Source organism: Oncorhynchus keta, chromosome 1 (assembly GCF_023373465.1).
Source record: "Oncorhynchus keta strain PuntledgeMale-10-30-2019 chromosome 1, Oket_V2, whole genome shotgun sequence".
NCBI lineage: Eukaryota > Metazoa > Chordata > Actinopteri > Salmoniformes > Salmonidae > Oncorhynchus > Oncorhynchus keta.
In genome coordinates, this window is record NC_068421.1 from 96,765,483 (window position 1) to 96,777,709 (window position 12,227).

The 12,227-nt window shown below is 43.5% G+C and overlaps 1 protein-coding gene across 3 annotated transcripts in view; it reads left to right on the top strand.

Annotated features, from left to right (window-relative positions):
* Positions 1-12,227, top strand: part of oca2 (oculocutaneous albinism II) — a 369,117-nt gene that overhangs the window by 63,108 nt on the left and 293,782 nt on the right. The gene's annotated exons all lie outside the window — the stretch shown is intronic.

Genomic DNA, 12,227 nt, shown 5'->3' on the forward strand with positions numbered 1-12,227 from the left:
ACCTTTCACTAATCTCTGACAATGGAGAAAGTGCCATTCATTGACAAACAGCAGACAATTCACACATTCTGTATGGTTGATTAATCCACTGTCTCCGCAACTGATTTTCTATTTTAATTTAATACAATTTCATTGCTAGACAGTTTGCGATCACTGCTTGATTTCTGAATGGTCTTAACCACAGGCACCAGGAACAGCGAAACTAATGCCCAGATACAACCAAACACCTGTATGGTATGGTACTAGTAGACCTGTATGGTGTGGTACTAGTAGATCTGTATGGGGTGGTAGTATGGTGTGGTAGTAGTAGATCTGTATGGGGTGGTAGTATGGCGTGGTAGTAGTAGATCTGTATGGTGTGGTAGTATGGTGTGGTAGTATGGTGTGGTAGTATGGTATGGTAGTAGTAGATCTGTATGGTGTGGTAGTATGGTGTGGTAGTATGGTGTGGTAGTAGTAGATCTGTATGGGGTGGTAGTATGGTGTGGTAGTATGGTGTGGTAGTATGGTGTGGTACTAGTAGACCTGTATGGTGTGGTACTAGTAGACCTGTATGGTGTGGTACTAGTAGATCTGTATGGGGTGGTAGTATGGTGTGGTACTAGTAGATCTGTATGGGGTGGTAGTATGGTGTGGTAGTAGTAGATCTGTATGGGGTGGTAGTATGGTGTGGTAGTATGGTATGGTATTAGTAGATCTGTATGGTGTGGTAGTATGGTGTGGTAGTATGGTGTAGTAGTAGTAGATCTGTATGGTGTGGTACTAGTAGATCTGTATGGTGTGGTAGTATGGTGTGGTAGTATGGTATGGTAGTAGTAGATCTGTATGGTGTGGTAGTATGGTGTGGTAGTAGTAGATCTGTATGGTAGGGTAGTAGTAGATATATGTGGTGTGGTAGTATCGTGTGGTAGTATGGTGTGGTACTAGTAGATCTGTATGGTGTGGTGGTATGGTAGAATGGTGTGGTATTATGGTGTGGTAGTATAGTGTGGTAGTATGGTGTGGTAGTATGGTGTGGTAGTAGTAGATCTGTATGGTGTGGTAGTATGGTGTGGTAGTGTGGTGTGGTACTAGTAGATCTGTATGGTGTGGTGGTATGATAGAATGGTGTGGTATTATGGTGTGGTAGTATGGTGTGGTAGTATGGTGTGGTAGTAGTAGATCTGTATGGTGTGGTAGTATGGTGTGGTAGTGTGGTGTGGTAGTCGTAGATCTGTATGGTGTGGTAGTAGTAGATCTGTATGGTGTGGTAGTAGTAGATCTGTATGGTGTGGTAGTATCGTGTGGTAGTATGGGGTGGTACTAGTAGATCTGTATGGTGTGGTGGTATGGTAGAATGGTGTGGTATTATGGTGTGGTAGTATGGTGTGGTATTAGTAGATCTGTATGGTGTGGTGGTATGGTAGAATGGTGTGGTATTATGGTGTGGTATTATGGTGTGGTAGTATGGTGTGGTAGTTTGCTGTGGTAGTATTGTGTGGTAATATGGTGTGGTAGTATGGTATGGTAGTATGGTGTGGTAGTAGTATATATGTATGGTGTGGTAGTATCGTGTGGTAGTATGGTGTGGTACTAGTAGATCTGTATGGTGTGGTGGTATGGTAGTATGGTGTGGTAGTGTGGTGTGGTAGTAGTAGATCTGTATGGGGTGGTAGTATGGTGTGGTAGTAGTAGATCTGTATGGTGTGGTAGTATGGTGTGGTAGTATGGTGTGGTAGTATGGTGTTGTAGTATGGTGTGGTAGTAGTAGATCTGTATGGGGTGGTAGTATGGTGTGGTAGTAGTAGATCTGTATGGTGTTGTAGTATGGTGTGGTAGTAGTAGATCTGTATGGTGTGGAAGTATGGTGTGGTAGTAGTAGATCTGTATGGTGTGGTAGTATGGTGTGGTAGTAGTAGATCTGTATGGTGTGGTGGTATGGTAGAATGGTGTGGTATTATGGTGTGGTAGTATGGTGTGGTAGTATGGTGTGGTAGTATGGTGTGGTAGTGGAAGATCTGTATGGTGTGGTAGTATGGTGTGGTGGTATGGTGTGGTACTAGTAGATCTGTATGGTAGGGTAGTAGTAGATATATGTGGTGTGGTAGTATCGTGTGGTAGTATGGTGTGGTAGTCGTAGATCTGTATGGTGTGGTAGTATGGTGTGGTAGTAGTAGATCTGTATGGTGTGGTAGTATGGTGTGGTAGTAGTAGATCTGTATGGTGTGGTAGTATGGTGTGGTAGTAGTAGATCTGTATGGGGTGGTAGCATGGTGTGATAGTATGGTGTGGTAGTCGTAGATCTGTATGGTGTGGTGGTATGGTGTGGTAGTATGGTGTGGTAGTAGTAGATCTGTATGGTGTGGTAGTATGGCGTGGTAGTATGGTGTGGTACTAGTAGATCTCTATGGTGTAGTATGGTGTGGTAATAGTAGATCTGTATGAGGTGGTAGTATGGTGTGGTATTATTGTGTGGTAATATGGTGTGGTAGTATGCTCTGGTAGTATGGTGTGGTAGTATGGTGTGGTAGTAGAAGATCTGTATGGTGTGGTAGTATGGTGTGGTAGTATGGTGTGGTACTAGTAGATCTGTATGGTAGGGTAGTAGTAGATATATGTGCTGTGGTAGTATCGTGTGGTAGTATGGTGTGGTACTAGTAGAACTGTACGGTGTGGCGGTATGGTAGTATGGTGCAGTATTATGGTATGGTAGTATGGTGTGGTATTATGGTGTGGTAGCATGGTGTGGTAGTAGTGGATCTGTATGGTGTGGTAGTAGTAGATATGTATGTTGTGGTAGTATGGTGTGGTAGTAGTAGATCTATATGGTGTGGTAGTATGGTGTGGTACTAGTAGATCTGTATGGTGTGGTGGTATGGTGTGGTAGCATGGTGTGGTAGTAGTAGATAAGTATGGTGTCGTAGTATGGTGTGGTAGTATGGTGTGGTAGTAGTAGATCAGTATGGTGTGGTAGTATGGTGTGGTAGTAGTAGATCAGTATGGTGTGGTAGTATGGTGTGGTAGTATGGTGTGGTAATATGGTGTGGTAGTATGGCGTGGTAGTATGGTGCGGTAGTATGGTGTGGTACGCATAGATCTGTATGGTGTGGTAGTATGGTGTGGTAGTAGTAGATCTGTATGGTGTGGTATTATGGTGTGGTAGCATGGTGTGGTAGTAGTGGATCTGTATGGTGTGGTATTATGGTGTGGTAGTATGGTGTGGTAGTAGTAGATATGTATGGTGTGGTAGTATGGTGTGGTAGTCGTAGATCTGTATGGGGTAGTAGTATGGTAGTATGGTGTGGTAGTATGGTGTGGTAGTAATAGATCTATATGGTGTGGTAGTATGGTGTGGTACTAGTAGATCTGTATGATGTGGTGGTATGGTGTGGTAGCATGGTGTGGTAGTAGTAGATCAGTATGGTGTCGTAGTATGGTGTGGTAGTATGGTGTGGTAGTAGTAGATCAGTATGGTGTGGTAGTATGGTGTGGTAGTATGGTGTGGTAATATGGTGTGGTAGTATGGCGTGGTAGTATGGTGTGGTAGTATGGTGTGGTACGCATAGATCTGTATGGTGTGGTAGTATGGTGTGGTAGTAGTAGATCTGTATGGTGTGGTATTATGTTGTGGTAGCATAGTGTGGTAGTAGTGGATCTGTATGGTGTGGTATTATGGTGTGGTAGTATGGTGTGGTAGTAGTAGATATGTATGGTGTGGCAGTATGGTGTGGTAGTCGTAGATCTGTATGGTGTGGTAGTATGGTGTGGTACTAGTAGATCTGTATGGTAGGGTAGTAGTAGATATATGTGCTGTGGTAGTATCGTGTGGTAGTATGGTGTGGTACTAGTAGAACTGTACGGTGTGGCGGTATGGTAGTATGGTGCAGTATTATGGTATGGTAGTATGGTGTGGTATTATGGTGTGGTAGCATGGTGTGGTAGTAGTGGATCTGTATGGTGTGGTAGTAGTAGATATGTATGTTGTGGTAGTATGGTGTGGTAGTAGTAGATCTATATGGTGTGGTAGTATGGTGTGGTACTAGTAGATCTGTATGGTGTGGTGGTATGGTGTGGTAGCATGGTGTGGTAGTAGTAGATCAGTATGGTGTCGTAGTATGGTGTGGTAGTATGGTGTGGTAGTAGTAGATCAGTATGGTGTGGTAGTATGGTGTGGTAGTATGGTGTGGTAATATGGTGTGGTAGTATGGCGTGGTAGTATGGTGCGGTAGTATGGTGTGGTACGCATAGATCTGTATGGTGTGGTAGTATGGTGTGGTAGTAGTAGATCTGTATGGTGTGGTATTATGGTGTGGTAGCATGGTGTGGTAGTAGTGGATCTGTATGGTGTGGTATTATGGTGTGGTAGTATGGTGTGGTAGTAGTAGATATGTATGGTGTGGTAGTATGGTGTGGTAGTCGTAGATCTGTATGGGGTAGTAGTATGGTAGTATGGTGTGGTAGTATGGTGTGGTAGTAGTAGATCTATATGGTGTGGTAGTATGGTGTGGTACTAGTAGATCTGTATGATGTGGTGGTATGGTGTGGTAGCATGGTGTGGTAGTAGTAGATCAGTATGGTGTCGTAGTATGGTGTGGTAGTATGGTGTGGTAGTAGTAGATCAGTATGGTGTGGTAGTATGGTGTGGTAGTATGGTGTGGTAATATGGTGTGGTAGTATGGCGTGGTAGTATGGTGTGGTAGTATGGTGTGGTACGCATAGATCTGTATGGTGTGGTAGTATGGTGTGGTAGTAGTAGATCTGTATGGTGTGGTATTATGTTGTGGTAGCATGGTGTGGTAGTAGTGGATCTGTATGGTGTGGTATTATGGTGTGGTAGTATGGTGTGGTAGTAGTAGATATGTATGGTGTGGCAGTATGGTGTGGTAGTCGAGATCTGTATGGTGTGGTAGTATGGTGTGGTAGTATGGTGTGGTACTAGTAGATCTGTATGGTAGGGTAGTAGTAGATATATGTGCTGTGGTAGTATCGTGTGGTAGTATGGTGTGGTACTAGTAGAACTGTACGGTGTGGCGGTATGGTAGTATGGTGCAGTATTATGGTATGGTAGTATGGTGTGGTATTATGGTGTGGTAGCATGGTGTGGTAGTAGTGGATCTGTATGGTGTGGTAGTAGTAGATATGTATGTTGTGGTAGTATGGTGTGGTAGTAGTAGATCTATATGGTGTGGTAGTATGGTGTGGTACTAGTAGATCTGTATGGTGTGGTGGTATGGTGTGGTAGCATGGTGTGGTAGTAGTAGATCAGTATGGTGTCGTAGTATGGTGTGGTAGTATGGTGTGGTAGTAGTAGATCAGTATGGTGTGGTAGTATGGTGTGGTAATATGGTGTGGTAGTATGGCGTGGTAGTATGGTGTGGTAGTATGGTGTGGTACGCATAGATCTGTATGGTGTGGTAGTATGGTGTGGTAGTAGTAGATCTGTATGGTGTGGTATTATGGTGTGGTAGCATGGTGTGGTAGTAGTGGATCTGTATGGTGTGGTATTATGGTGTGGTAGTATGGTGTGGTAGTAGTAGATATGTATGGTGTGGTAGTATGGTGTGGTAGTCGTAGATCTGTATGGGGTAGTAGTATGGCAGTATGGTGTGGTAGTATGGTGTGGTAGTAGTAGATCTATATGGTGTGGTAGTATGGTGTGGTACTAGTAGATCTGTATGATGTGGTGGTATGGTGTGGTAGCATGGTGTGGTAGTAGTAGATCAGTATGGTGTCGTAGTATGGTGTGGTAGTATGGTGTGGTAGTAGTAGATCAGTATGGTGTGGTAGTATGGTGTGGTAGTATGGTGTGGTAATATGGTGTGGTAGTATGGCGTGGTAGTATGGTGTGGTAGTATGGTGTGGTACGCATAGATCTGTATGGTGTGGTAGTATGGTGTGGTAGTAGTAGATCTGTATGGTGTGGTATTATGTTGTGGTAGCATGGTGTGGTAGTAGTGGATCTGTATGGTGTGGTATTATGGTGTGGTAGTATGGTGTGGTAGTAGTAGATATGTATGGTGTGGCAGTATGGTGTGGTAGTCGTAGATCTGTATGGTGTGGTAGTATGGTGTGGTAGTATGGTGTGGTAGTACGGTGTGGTAGTAGTATATCTGTATGGTGTGGTACTAGTAGATCTGTATGATGTGGTGGTATGGTGTGGTAGCATGGTGTGGTAGTAGTAGATCAGTATGGTGTCGTAGTATGGTGTGGTAGTATGGTGTGGTAGTAGTAGATCAGTATGGTGTGGTAGTATGGTGTGGTAGTATGGTGTGGTAATATGGTGTGGTAGTATGGCGTGGTAGTATGGTGTGGTAGTATGGTGTGGTACGCATAGATCTGTATGGTGTGGTAGTATGGTGTGGTAGTAGTAGATCTGTATGGTGTGGTATTATGTTGTGGTAGCATGGTGTGGTAGTAGTGGATCTGTATGGTGTGGTATTATGGTGTGGTAGTATGGTGTGGTAGTAGTAGATATGTATGGTGTGGCAGTATGGTGTGGTAGTCGTAGATCTGTATGGTGTGGTAGTATGGTGTGGTAGTATGGTGTGGTAGTATGGTGTGGTAGTATGGCGTGGTAGTATGGTGTGGTAGTATGGTGTGGTACACATAGATCTGTATGGTGTGGTAGTATGGTGTGGTAGTAGTAGATCTGTATGGTGTGGTAGTATGGTGTGGTAGTAGTAGATCTGTATGGGGTGGTAGTATGGTGTGGTAGTATGGTGTGGTATTATTGTGTGGTAATATGGTGTGGTAGTATGCTGTGGTAGTATGGTGTGGTAGTATGGTGTGGTAGTATGGTGTGGTAGTAGTAGATCTGTATGGTGTGGTAGTATGGTGTGGTACTAGTAGATCTGTATCGTAGGGTAGTAGTAGATATATGTGGTGTGGTAGTATGGTGTGGTACTAGTTGATCTGTACGGTGTGGTGGTATGGTAGTATGGTGTGGTATTATGGTATGGTAGTATGGTGTGGTATTATGGTGTGGTAGCATGGTGTGGTAGTAGTGGATCTGTATGGTGTGGTAGTATGGTGTGGTAGTAGTATATCTGTATGGTGTGGTAGTAGTAGATCTGTATGGTGTGGTAGTATGGTGTGGTAGTATGGTGTGGTAGTAGTAGATCTGTATGGTGTGGTAGTATGGTGTGGTAGTAGTAGATCTGTATGGTGTGGTAGTATGGTGTGGTAGTAGTATATATGTATGGTGTGGTAGTAGTATATCTGTATTGTGTGATAGTAGTAGATCTGTATGGTGTGGTAGTATGGTGTGGTAGTATGGTGTGGTAGTGGTAGATCTGTATGGTGTGGTAGTATGGTGTGGTAAATGTAGATCTGTATGGTGTGGTAGTATGGTGTGGTAGTAGTATATCTGTATTGTGTGGTAGTAGTAGATCTGTATGGTGTGGTAGTATGGTGTGGTAGTATGGTGTGGTAGTGGTAGATCTGTATGGTGTGGTAGTATGGTGTGGTAGTAGTATATATGTATGGTGTGGTAGTAGTAGATCTGTATGGTGTGGTAGTATGGTGTGGTAGAATGGTGTGGTAGTAGTAGATCTGTATGGTGTGGTAGTATGGTGTGGTAGTAGTAGATCTGTATGGTGTGGTAGTATGGTGTGGTCGTAGTAGATCTGTATGGTGTGGTAGTATGGTGTGGTAGTAGTATATCTGTATTGTTGAGTACTAGTAGATCTGTATGGTGTGGTAGTATGGTGTTGTAGTATGGTGTGGTAGTATGGCGTGGTAGTAGTAGATCTGTATGGTGTGGTAGTATGCTGTGATAGTATGGTGTGGTAGTAGTAGATCTGTATGGTGTGGTAGTATGGTGTGGTAGTATGGTGTGGTAGTAGTAGATCTGTATGGTGTGGTAGTATGGTGTGGTAGTAGTAGATCTGTATGGTGTAGTAGTATGGTGTGGTAGTAGTAGATCTGTATGGTGTGGTAGTATGGTGTGGTAGTATGGTGTGGTAGTGGTAGATCTGTATGGTGTGGTAGTATGGTGTGGTAGTATGGTGTGGTAGTATGGTGTGGTAGTAGTATATATGTATGGTGTGGTAGTAGTAGATCTGTATGGTGTGGTAGTATGGTGTGGTAGAATGGTGTGGTAGTAGTAGATCTGTATGGTGTGGTAGTATGGTGTGGTAGTAGTAGATCTGTATGGTGTGGTAGTATGGTGTGGTCGTAGTAGATCTGTATGGTGTGGTAGTATGGTGTGGTAGTAGTATATCTGTATTGTTGAGTACTAGTAGATCTGTATGGTGTGGTAGTATGGTGTTGTAGTATGGTGTGGTAGTATGGCGTGGTAGTAGTAGATCTGTATGGTGTGGTAGTATGCTGTGATAGTATGGTGTGGTAGTAGTAGATCTGTATGGTGTGGTAGTATGGTGTGGTAGTATGGTGTGGTAGTAGTAGATCTGTATGGTGTGGTAGTATGGTGTGGTAGTAGTAGATCTGTATGGTGTAGTAGTATGGTGTGGTAGTAGTAGATCTGTATGGTGTGGTAGTATGGTGTGGTAGTAGTAGATCTGTATGGGGTGGTAGTATGGTGTGGTAGTAGTAGATCTGTATGGTGTGGTAGTATGGTGTGGTAGTAGTAGATCTGTATGGTGTGGTAGTATGGTGTGGTAATAGTAGATCTGTATGAGGTGGTAGTATGGTGTGGTATTATTGTGTGGTAATATGGTGTGGTAGTATGCTGTGGTAGTATGGTGTGGTAGTATGGTGTGGTACTAGTAGATCTGTATGGTAGGGTAGTAGTAGATATATGTGGTGTGGTAGTATCGTGTGGTAGTATGGTGTGGTACTAGTAGAACTGTACGGTGTGGCGGTATGGTAGTATGGTGCAGTATTATGGTATGGTAGTATGGTGTGGTATTATGGTGTGGTAGCATGGTGTGGTAGTAGTGGATCTGTATGGTGTGGTAGTATGGTGTGGTAGTCGTAGATCTGTATGGTGTGGTAGTATGGTGTGGTACTAGTAGATCTGTATGGTGTGGTGGTATGGTGTGGTAGCATGGTGTGGTAGTAGTAGATCAGTATGGTGTGGTAGTATGGTGTGGTAGTATGGTGTGGTAGTAGTAGATCAGTATGGTGTGGTAGTATGGTGTGGTAGTATGGTGTGGTAGTATGGTGTGGTAGTATGGCGTGGTAGTATGGTGTGGTAGTATGGTGTGGTACGCATAGATCTGTATGGTGTGGTAATATTTTGTGGTAGTAGTAGATCTGTATGGTGTGGTAGTATGGTGTGGTAGTAGTAGATCTGTATGGGGTGGTAGTATGGTGTGGTAGTATGGTGTGGTATTATTGTGTGGTAATATGGTGTGGTAGTATGCTGTGGTAGTATGGTGTGGTAGTATGGTGTGGTAGTATGGTGTGGTAGTAGTAGATCTGTATGGTGTGGTAGTATGGTGTGGTAGTAGTAGATCTGTATGGGGTGGTAGTATGGTGTGGTAGTAGTAGATCTGTATGGTGTGGTAGTATGGTGTGGTAGTAGTAGATCTGTATGGTGTGGTAGTATGGTGTGGTAATAGTAGATCTGTATGAGGTGGTAGTATGGTGTGGTATTATTGTGTGGTAATATGGTGTGGTAGTATGCTGTGGTAGTATGGTGTGGTAGTAGTAGATCTGTATGGTGTGGTAGTATGGTGTGGTAGTATGGTGTGGTACTAGTAGATCTGTATGGTAGGGTAGTAGTAGATATATGTGGTGTGGTAGTATCGTGTGGTAGTATGGTGTGGTACTAGTAGAACTGTACGGTGTGGCGGTATGGTAGTATGGTGCAGTATTATGGTATGGTAGTATGGTGTGGTATTATGGTGTGGTAGCATGGTGTGGTAGTAGAGGATCTGTATGGTGTGGTAGTATGGTGTGGTAGTCGTAGATCTGTATGGGGTAGTAGTGTGGTAGTATGGTGTGGTAGTAGTAGATATGTATGGTGTGGTAGTATGGTGTGGTAGTAGTAGATCTATATGGTGTGGTAGTATGGTGTGGTACTAGTAGATCTGTATAGTGTGGTGGTATGGTGTGGTAGCATGGTGTGGTAGTAGTAGATCAGTATGGTGTGGTAGTATGGTGTGGTAGTATGGTGTGGTAGTAGTAGATATGTATGGTGTGGTAGTATGGTGTGGTAGTAGTAGATCTATATGGTGTGGTAGTATGGTGTGGTACTAGTAGATCTGTATGTTGTGGTGGTATGGTGTGGTAGCATGGTGTGGTAGTAGTAGATCAGTATGGTGTGGTAGTATGGTGTGGTAGTATGGTGTGGTAGTAGTATATCAGTATGGTGTGGTAGTATGGTGTGGTAGTATGGTGTGGTAGTATGGTGTGGTAGTATGGTGTGGTACGCATAGATCTGTATGGTGTGGTAGTATTTTGTGGTAGTAGTAGATCTGTATGGTGTGGTAGTATGGTGTGGTAGTAGTAGATCTGTATGGGGTGGTAGTATGGTGTGGTAGTATGGTGTGGTATTATTGTGTGGTAATATGGTGTGGTAGTATGCTGTGGTAGTATGGTGTGGTAGTATGGTGTGGTAGTATGGTGTGGTAGTAGTAGATCTGTATGGTGTGGTAGTATGGTGTGGTAGTAGTAGATCTGTATGGGGTGGTAGTATGGTGTGGTAGTAGTAGATCTGTATGGTGTGGTAGTATGGTGTGGTAGTAGTAGATCTGTATGGTGTGGTAGTATGGTGTGGTAATAGTAGATCTGTATGAGGTGGTAGTATGGTGTGGTATTATTGTGTGGTAATATGGTGTGGTAGTATGGTGTGGTAGTATGGTGTGGTACTAGTAGATCTGTATGGTAGGGTAGTAGTAGATATATGTGGTGTGGTAGTATCGTGTGGTAGTATGGTGTGGTACTAGTAGAACTGTACGGTGTGGCGGTATGGTAGTATGGTGCAGTATTATGGTATGGTAGTATGGTGTGGTATTATGGTGTGGTAGCATGGTGTGGTAGTAGTGGATCTGTATGGTGTGGTAGTATGGTGTGGTAGTCGTAGATCTGTATGGGGTAGTAGTATGGTAGTATGGTGTGGTAGTAGTAGATATGTATGGTGTGGTAGTATGGTGTGGTAGTAGTAGATCTATATGGTGTGGTAGTATGGTGTGGTACTAGTAGATCTGTATAGTGTGGTGGTATGGTGTGGTAGCATGGTGTGGTAGTAGTAGATCAGTATGGTGTGGTAGTATGGTGTGGTAGTATGGTGTGGTAGTAGTAGATCAGTATGGTGTGGTAGTATGGTGTGGTAGTATGGTGTGGTAGTATGGCGTGGTAGTATGGTGTGGTAGTAGTAGATCTGTATGGGGTGGTAGTATGGTTTGGTAGTATGGTGTGGTATTATTGTGTGGTAATATGGTGTGGTAGTATGCTGTGGTAGTATGGTGTGGTAGTATGGTGTGGTAGTATGGTGTGGTAGTAGTAGATCTGTATGGTGTGGTAGTATGGTGTGGTAGTATGGTGTGGTACTAGTAGATCTGTATGGTAGGGTAGTAGTAGATATATGTGGTATGGTAGTATGGTGTGGTACTAGTAGATCTGTACGGTGTGGTGGTATGGTAGTATGGTGTGGTATTATGGTATGGTAGTATGGTGTGGTATTATGGTGTGGTAGCATGGTGTGGTAGTAGTGGATCTGTATGGTGTGGTAGTATGGTGTGGTACTATGGTGTGGTAGTAGTATATCTGTATTGTGTGGTAGTAGTAGATCTGTATGGTGTGGTAGTATGGTGTGGTAGTATGGTGTGGTAGTAGTAGATCTGTATGGTGTGGTAGTATGGTGTGGTAGTATGGTGTGGTAGTATGGTTTGGTACTAGTAGATCTGCATGGTGTGGTAGTATGGTGTGGTACACGTAGATCTGTATGGTGTGGTAGTATGGTGTGGTAGTAGTAGATCTGTATGGTGTGGTAGTATGGTGTGGTAGTAGTAGATCTGTATGGTGTGGTAGTTTGGTGTGGTAGTAGTATATATGTATGGTGTGGTAGTAGTATATCTGTATTGTGTGGTAGTAGTAGATCTGTATGGTGTGGTAGTATGGTGTGGTAGTATGGTGTGGTAGTGGTAGATCTGTATGGTGTGGTAGTATGGTGTGGTAGTATGGTGTGGTAGTATGGCGTGGTAGTAGTAGATCTGTATGGTGTGGTAGTAGTATATCTGTATTGTGTGGTAGTAGTAGATCTGTATGGTGTGGTAGTATGGTGTGGTAGTATGGTGTGGTAGTGGTAGATCTGTATGGTGTGGTAGTATGGTGTGGTAGTA